General features: G+C 36.7%; 1 protein-coding gene across 4 annotated transcripts in view; it reads right to left on the bottom strand.

Moving 5' to 3' along the window:
- LOC121381661 (integral membrane protein GPR155-like) overlaps positions 1-7,119 on the bottom strand; it is a 30,122-nt gene extending 23,003 nt beyond the window's left edge. For 3 of the 4 annotated variants that reach the window (XM_041511001.1, XM_041511004.1, XM_041511003.1), the window contains exon 1: positions 6,916-7,119. The gene's annotated coding sequence lies outside the window, so the exon portion shown is untranslated. The remainder of the gene's footprint in view (positions 1-6,915) is intronic. The other variant, XM_041511002.1, reaches the window with a different exon arrangement.
- Positions 7,120-9,852: the final 2,733 nt, after the last annotated feature.

A 9,852-nucleotide genomic window follows, 5' to 3' on the forward strand; every position in this document is an offset into this window, starting at 1 on the left:
CCTGTCTTTTTTAAAATGCAGGTGTTTATGCATTGAAATTTTATGTAATTACACATGGGTAAGTTTAAAACAGGCTTTGTGACGTGGGTAAATGAGGTTTAATAAAAGTAATTATAAAAGTTAGGCATTTGGAATTTTGGATTGGACATCAGGTAAGCAGGACTCAGACTGGAATAAACAAACAAACAAAAGTGTTTTTAGATATGTGCAGAATATTTCTTTTAAAAATATTACAAAATGGCTAATTGAAATACAATTTAAAAAATATTCTAACCACTTTGTATAAAATTACCAACTGGCTAATTTGGTTAAGCTAGGACAGGGTGAGCCATAGGCTATGGCTAAGTATATTACTTAACTAATGAGGTTTTGATTGGTGCATTTAAATACTGTATAACCAGATATATTTATGATCTTACATTTTCTGTGTTTCAGGACTGAAAACATTTTGAGGTTTCTTATATTTGAGGTTTGGCAACTCTGTAAATGAGTGTTTTTATTTTTGTAGTTTAGCATACTGAATAAATATTCTATTCCATATACATGTACAATATAATCAACATTAAAAGTTTCACGTCAACTTCCATTTGCTGATATCACTGGTCCTCAAAGGTACATACCCTAGTTTCAACCCGTAAAATAGACACCAAGTGTGGTTTAAGTTACAAACCTGTAACACGTTACAAGAGAGTGAAATAAGAGTCTGTGACAATGAAACGGTGAAATATTGTTAAAAATGGACTAAAACTCGACTCCATAACTGTTACTTCTCAGAAGCATGTGCGTTTTTAAAAATATGAAAAATGCATTTTGTGGTATTAGAAACACCAGGATAACCAGAAACACTTCGGTTGTATGAAAATGGATTATCTAAATAAAATATAAGTAATGTTTGATTTCAGTGATCATAAACGGCTCTACTAGTGAAAAATATGCCTTAGTGTTTAAAAACTAGGGTCTTTTCCTTTAAAGTGAAACAACAGAGCACTCAGTTGTAATTGAGTAATACGGTGTGCTATAAGGGAAACAACTAACCAGTCTTTGATTCTTTATAAAGCCAATTACGATTTGTATGAGAAGTTTTCTAAGTTAGATTGTCTGAGTTGACATGTTTTATTCATACTCATATAGTAAGCTGGCTAAGTATACCAGCATACATACTAGTACCCACACATTTTACTTATAATTCCTGTTACTAACCTAGCGTTCGATCAAAAATATGTTTATCGTTTTAATTATCAATATAATCTTCACATAAATAACTCACATTTAGTGTATGAATTCATGAATCTATTATAATTTAGACCGGCCTCGGTGGCGTCGTGGTTAGGCCATCGGTCTACAGGCTGGTAGGTACTGGGTTTGGATCTCAGTCGAGGCATGGGATTTTTAATCCAGATACCAACTCCAAACCCTGAGTGAGTGCTCCGCAAGGCTCAATGGGTAGGTGTAAACCACTTGCATCGACCAGTGATCCATAACTGGCTCAACAAAGGCCATGGTTTGTGCTATCCTGCCTGTGGGAAGCACAAATAAAAGATCCCTTGCTGCCTATCATAAAAGTGTAGCCTATGTGGCGACAGCAGGTTTCCTCTAAAAAGCAGTATCAAAATGACCATATGTTTGATGTCCAATAGGCGATAATAAGATAAAAAATCAATGTGCTCAAGTGGTGTCATTAAATAAAACAAACTTTACTATTATAATTTAGGTAAGGACTTACCAGTGTTAATACTCTGTACTCAAAGTTTCCAGATACCAACAAACACATATTATATATTGGTTTATTTATTAGGAAAATTAATTGTAATGCAAAAATCCACATTTGTAATGAAAAACACAATTCTAAGTCAAACGACAAATTTTCAAGTTCATCCAAGAAATTCCAAAATTCTTTGAAACAAAAATTGCTCACCTTTTTTCATAAAGATTACTTGAGGGAAGGGCTACTTAATTACAAGTACTTATAATTACTTTACAGTGGTTTAATGACAAAGGTGTATGCTATGTGCCAGTTGTAACATGAGCCATATGCCAGTAAGATTACTCTAGAAAAGGTCATACAGTTTAAAAAAAAAAAAATTGTTTAGTGACACCACAAGAGCACATTGATTTATCAATCATCGGCTATTGGATGTCAAACATTTGGTAATTTTGACATAGTCTTAGAAAGGAAGGAAATGTTTTATTTAACGATGCACTCAACACATTTTATTTACGGTTATATGGTGTCGGACTTATGGTTAAGGACCACACAGATATTGAGAGAGGAAACCTGCTGTCACCACTTCATGGGCTAATCTTTTCAATTAGCAGCAAAGGATCTTTTATATGCATCATCCCGCAGACAGGATAACACATACAACGGCCTTTGATATACCAGTCGTGGTGCTGGCTGGAGCGAGAAATAGCCCAATGGGTCCACTGATGGGGATCGATCCAGGATCACACCCACCCAGTCAGGAGCACTTATAATCTGTTTTATTATTATTACGTACACTCAAATTATTTTTTGGCAGAAGGCCTGAGAATCAATACTTTAAAGGTAGATTAAAATTTATACAAGAATATGATGCTTATTCAATCCAAAATACTCAGATATTAATCATTTACATACCAGTGCTCTTGGTACACGAAGTGTCATATGCCATGGCCCTACAAAGCTAAACATCCTCTCCATAGATATAACTGTTCTAAAAATATGTCATGTTAACATGCAAATATTTGTCATCAAGAAAAATAAACAAGAGCTAAACAAGGAAATACCAGTAATGAGTACGAGAAAAAGTCGGGCAACATGGTGCATAATGACGATGCAAAAAAATAGGTACAACAAAAAAAGAAAAGAAAAGAAAGAAAAAAGGATTTTAAAAAAAGAAAGAAAAAAAGTTAGTTTGTTTTGTTTTATGACACCACTAGAGCACATTGATTTATTAATCATTGGCTGTTTGGTGTCAAATATTTAGTCATTTTGACGTATAGTCTTAGAGAGGAAACCTGTTATCTTTTTCCATTAGTAGCCAGGGTTTCTGCCAGAAAGAAATTTTTGGGTATGGTGCTATGGAATTGAAGATTTACAACGTGTGCTAAATGCAACCACAGTTGACAAGGGTTATGAGGTGGGGGGGACCTCCCTCAATAAGAAAATGGGTTAGGTTTAGTGTTAGGATTAAGATTCATACAGTAATGATAAGAGTGAAAAAAGTCAACTTAAAAAAAAGAAGAAAAACAAAAGAGTACTGGTGGTACATAATACACCCATCAAGAGTTTGATAGAACACCACATCTATATTAATAAATATGTTACGGATATGATTAAATTTTAATTATGTAAAATTTTTGCAATGGGATGGATGAACAGTTTGTTTTGGATTTACTGTTATGTGCAGTTAACCGTGAAAACTAGGTCACAGTGACCTAGTAATTATAGAATGTGACACACAGCCATCCCAAGTTGTTCCTACATGTCAGGTTTGATGGTCCTGTATGCATATGTATGCAAGATATGGTCAGGACGAGAAAAAGTTAACAGACGGACGGACAGACGGACGGACGGATGCACGGACAACACCATACCATAATACGACCTATAGATGGGCGTATAAAAATTGGGTATGGCGTCATACCTGTTTTACCCTCTGGCAGAAACCCTGGGAGCAAGGGATCTTTCATATTCACCATGCCTTTGCAGGTTTCACCCTGGATCAAAAATACCTGTAGCCAAAATATTAGCCAAATGGAATTTTTATTAGCCATATTGAAAATGCTTTAGCCAAATTTGTTTTACGCAGTACTGTATAGAGTATTTATATATGAATATGAAAATATATTTTTTTCAGCTAATTGTGTACAAACTGGAATAAATAGGAATAACAAAACCTTAATGGGGGTAGGGGCAGTTAATATATTACTTCAATTTTTCAGCGGGCGTGGGGTGCGGTGGGGATGGGGTTATGTATTATCTTCAGTTTGAAGCCAGTACCCCATACACCCACCCCCACATCTAAGGCCTATGACATTAAATTAACAAACATACAGAAATATGGGGGTGGGTAGATGTTTATTGAGGGTAGTTGTTTTTTCTTTCTTCCTTTTTTCCCAAATAAAAATTTGAGAGCTTTTTTTATATAGAGCTCATTATTTCTTTAAATAGTAATCTTTATGTTAATTTGAATTGTTTTGTTTCTTTCTTTTCTTTTTTTTAAGTGACCCATCAATTCCCCACCCCAAACAATTTCATAATTTGTGCCATGTTGTTGCTGTTGATTTCAGCGTCGTGTTAAATGCTTGTTGTAATTTCTGCTTGCAAAATACCTCGGCTAAGAATGCCGACTTCACTCCATTTATTTATTTTAAAAAAAGAAGAAAGTTAATAAAATTAAAATTTACGGTCTTTTTAAAATCCAGCTAACTTATTAAATGTCACCTCACAGTCTTACAAATTTATAGCTAAAATTATCTAACAAATATGATTATTGTAAACTACTATTATTCAGTGTACATTTAACTGCAATTTGTATAAATACTGCATGTTCATTTCCCGCGATAGCGATCTGCATGCGTGCTCTCGACCATGGGTACGAAATTAACAAAGACAATGGAATAAACAAAAACTGCAGTTAGGTATTCATTGATGCGAACAACTATTGTTTTTCTACAAATTTACATCAAGATTTACTTTTGTGTAATCGTATTGTTTAATACAACGATGTCTCTTGACACGCGGGTGTCGGCTGAATCTGAAGCGTGACGTATATTCGCACCGAGAGCTGTCCTCGGTTCAGCCAACGAACGTTCTTCCTAACGTTTGCGAACAATGTGATTGGTGTTCGTCATGTCCATTTGGTTTAACGTGAAGCGCACAAACCTGTTTAGCAAACGTTTTGTTTTCGCTCGGTCTGGCTGAACTCGGCCCTTGAGATAGCCCTACATGTCTTTCGGCCCTGAACTAGCATGTGTATTAAAATTGACACGCTTTGTCGGGCTGTTTTTATTACTTTGGTTCAAAGATTTTACAAAGTAAAAATAGCAAGTTACATATCTTCCAGACATTGCTGTCTTACATGTTGAATGCATGCCGTTAAAATTAATAACTGTGATTATTAAAATAAGCAAACATTATAAGGCCTACACTGAATTATGCATAACACCATTTTTTTGTTACCGGTCGCGATATCGCTATTACGCTAATTGAATATTTGGTATTATTATTATGTTTGAGGTATCGGATAGATTATGTAACCGTTTGTTCACATCAGAAGACAGAAAATGGCTTAGCCAAAATTTTAGCCACTTGCAAATTTTATTAGCCATTTTAAAAAAAAATTAACCAATGGCTAATTTGGCTACCGACAGCGCGAGCCCTGCTTTGATATACTAGTTGTGGTGCACTGGCTGGAATGAGAAATAGCCCAAATGGTAGGCAGTTATATATTCCGTGTTTTTATAATCGTCCAAATGTCCATCTCACAAGAAACACCTTTTTTCATACTATCGAATTCACTACAAGTTATTTATTTCTGAGCCGACTGTTTTCTAAATTGCACATAAAAGAGGGTAAAATAGGTATGGCTCCATACCCAAATTTTAATTTTTTTAAGTTAACATTTTGACAAAATTAATGACTTATCATTATTGTATGATTTTCTTAAGCCTAACCCTAAATGTAACCCATTTGCTTTGTGGAGGAGGCCCCCCCATAGCCCCTGTTGACGGTGTTTGCATTCAATTCTATAGCGCCATACCCAAATAATTTCTTTCTGGCAGAAACACTGAAAAATAGTTTTTGTTTTTTTTATTTCCAAAACACTCATACTTTTCTTCTTACATCAAACAGAACTGAAATTATTTTAAAAAAAAAACACAAAACATTTTTGTAGGAGGATGGGACGGATTATAGTATAGCTCTTAAATTGCAGAGTACTCGGGCTACAATGCATATTAAGAATTCAGCACATGAAGGACACTGATTAAAATAATAAATATGACAACCCGACATGTCACACGAAATGAACTAAAGTCCGAACCAAAAAATTTAACAATTATGATAAATTACTATCCTACCTTTAATTACCATTAGATTTTCTCCACTTTTTGTCCAAACATAAATCGGGAAAAATATCCGCCCGGTCCCCCCCTCCCTAACCCTAACCCTAACCCTAACCCCTAACCCTAAACCCTAACCCCTAACTAAAAATAATAATGGAGGGGACCGGGCGGATATTATACCATAAATCGTGCATAAACCTTTACTGTGACGTGGATTCCACATATTAGATTGACACCATATTGCTTTTTTTATGGAACATTCTTCAAGAGGGGTGGAGGCCTCCCAAGTATGTGACGTAATTAGTCTGATGTTATGATAGGTGTGTTATACTTTAGTGCATGTCATGACGTTGTTAGATTACATCATATATCAATCCATTCCTCTTGAAGAATATTCCATAAACAAGCAAAATGGCAGACGGCAGAAAATTGCAAGTATTTTGCCATATATATGATTATGGCATATGTGATCTCAGCGAAGTCAATATTGGTGACAACGTTACAGTCTCCTACGTCGGCATGAGTTTGACCCATACCTCCCTTTAAATGGTTAAGGTTAGGTTCAGGGTTAGGACTTTAGAGCCTTGATATAGAGGGGTACGGGTCGAAATCTTTCCCGTATGTAACTACTACGTGGTATCTGTATCACTGTAAATGTTTTTTCACGATTTGTGTCTGGACAAAATTTTGGGGGAATCTGACGGAAATTAAAGGTAGGAAAGGAATTTATCGTAGTTGTTAAAAATTTGGTTCAGACTTTAGTCAATCAAGATAACCTCAAGCGTGGTACGCTCGCACGAGGTTTTACATAATCATAATGAACTAGAAACAAACACAGAACACTGAAACAAAAATAGCTCAGCTTACCGCAATACCGGTCGATTCTGTCTCTTCCAGCTGGCAAATCCGTCAGTTTCTGCTAAACCATTTTATGTTTCCTAATATTACACATATTGTAAAGTGTAATAATATCACCATAAAGATCAAACACTGATCTAAGGATGTGAAATACACGGCAAAAAACGTGTAACATTTATCACGCGCTCGCCTTTTTGGCAAGCACCTGCCATGTTGAAAGGTCAAAGGTCAACGACATGAGAAACGTCAAGGACGCATTTCCAGCTCAAGATCAGCCGAGGTCTTCCGAATGTAATCGGGGCATGATCGAGGTGTCCCGAACGTGGTCTGGGGAGGATCGAGTTGTTGGACAAACTTTTTTTAATTTATTTATGTTTAAATTTTAAGGTCGTATTTAGCTCAGCACTAGTGAACTTTGCTGGATCGATCGCCCTTAATCATAAGTTAATGGAATTGGATCCCGCCCCCCCCCCCCCCCCCGTCTCAACAAGTACTCTACGAATGGTATATCAAAGGCCATGGTATGTACTGTCCTGTGTATAAGAAAGTACACATAAAAACAACCTCGCTGCTTTATCGGTAAAAATAGTGGAAGCAGTGGGTTTCCTCTCTTTCTCTGCTTTCCTTTTGCAGGCTTGTCAAAGACTGCAGACTACAGAACAAACAAACAAAACAAACACACATTTTATTACTTCATTGGTCATGACATGATGAAGAAAATATTTGTCAGACAGAAAAAAATATAAATATTGTAACACTCGAGGGATATGGTAGTTTTTTGCAACACAGTTTTTGAATTTTAAGAAGTTGTTTTTAAAATGATTCTTACAAATTGAGATAAATTTCTTAATACTGGCAAACTTTTACGTGAACTTTTAGAATATTTAACCTGAAATTTAATTTTTTACTTAATATTTAAAAATTTTTTAAAATGGAGAGATAACAAGATAATGATATTCATCACCTAATTGGTTGATTGGTTAATCGATCGATTGATTGGTTGGTTGTCGGGTGATTCATTGACTGATTGATTGATTGGTTGGTTGATTGGTCGGTCAGTCGGTCGGTCGGTTGGTGTGTTTGGTTGGTTGTCGGGTGATTCATTGACTGATTGATTGATTGGTTGGTTGATTGGTCAGTCGGTCGGTCGATCGGTCGGTCGGTCGGTTGGTTGGTTGGTGTGTTTGGTTGATTGGTTGGTTGTCGGGTGATTCATTGACTGACTGATTGATTGATTGGTTGGTTGATTGGTCGGTCGGTCAGTCGGTCGGTTGGACGGACGGTCGGTCGCGGTCGGTCGGTCGGTCGGTGGGTGTGTTGGTGGGTGGGTGGGTGGGTCGGGTCGGTCGGTTGGTGTGTTTGGTTGATTGGTTGGTTGTCGGGTGATTCATTGACTGATTGATTGGTTGATTGGTCGGTCGGTCGGTCGGTCGGTTGGTCGGTTGTTTAATGTTTGGTTGATTGGTTGGTTGTCGGGTGATTCATTGACTGATTGATTGATTGTTTGGTTGATTGGTCGGTTGGTCGGCCGGCCGGTCGGTCGGTTGGTTGGTGTGTTTGGTTGGTTGGTTGGTTGTCGGGTGATTCATTGACTGACTGATTGATTGATTGGTTGGTTGATTGGTCGGTCGGTCAGTCGGTCGGTCGGTCGGACGGACGGTCGGTCGGTCGGTTGGTGTGTTTGGTTGGTTAGTTGATTGATTCATCGATTGATTGATTGATTGATTGATTGGTTGATTGATTGATTGATTGATTGGTTGATTGATTGATTGATGTGTTAATTGATTGGTTTGTTAATGGATTGGTTTGTTAATTGTTTGGTTGATTGATTGATTGATTGGCTGGTAATGCTAGTTTCAGACTATCAACTACCACGACACATTTCGCCAACGTTCTGCTCTCACGACTTGTACGACTGTCCAGCTGCTAGTCTGATCACTCTTACAACTCGATTCTCGTTGTATATACCCCCTACGACCGATTAGTTGTTAATCTGAGCGCACCCGTCTGAATCGAGAGTTGGAGAAATATCAACGCAACCATCGAGTTGGCCAACTTCGTCGAGACAGTTGGCAGATTGATTGATTAACTGACTGCCTGACTGCCTGCCTGACCGACCGATCAATTGATTGATTGATTGATTGATTACTTGATTGATTGGTTGGTTGAATGATTGATTAAAAATATCAGTTTATATTATAAAATATATGTCATGTTAACACATTACAGTTTATTTTTTGTCAAATAAGCATTCTATTTCGTGTGTTCATTTCCAGGGATTAAAACTAGGTTATATGGTTTAATGCTAAAATCATTAAATTTTCTGGTCAGTTTTTAAAAGTTCGCACCTTCAATATTATAATTATATGTAAGCCTATATAATTCTTAATCATTATCATCTTTACGTTTGAGATCTGCATAAGCGTACGAGACGGGGGAAACGATAGAGATATTCGGGCAAAATGAGCTGACCTGAACCTTAATTTTCACCATGCATGTATATCCATCATTCTACCCACAATATTTTAAAATGCGCAGTTTGCATCGCCATTTGGCAGTATTGCTAATTTGGATAAATGTTGTTAATATCCAGATTCGGGCATTTTCGTTTAATTTGTGCAAAATATAGCCTGCCCCCACCCTCCCTACAAAAATAGTTTATAGAGATCTAGGTGTAACTCGGTGATTATAAAGAAATCATGACGTGCCATAAGTCGTAGAATCGTAATTCCTTGGCTCGCTCGATCATATAATTATACATATTCCATTATAGCCAGTGCTCTACGACTGAGCTATTAAGTATTATAGACAGCACGTGGTATGTGATGTCTATTTATAGATTAGTTGCGGCTTCGAGTTTCTTCTCTGTAAAATTTTGCAGTTAGTGTCACAGCTATCGTACATTTTAGTCTACAGCAACAAATATTTCGAAATGTCAACCAACAC

This window comes from Gigantopelta aegis, chromosome 9 (assembly GCF_016097555.1).
Source record: "Gigantopelta aegis isolate Gae_Host chromosome 9, Gae_host_genome, whole genome shotgun sequence".
In the NCBI taxonomy this organism is placed as follows: Eukaryota; Metazoa; Mollusca; class Gastropoda; order Neomphalida; family Peltospiridae; genus Gigantopelta; species Gigantopelta aegis.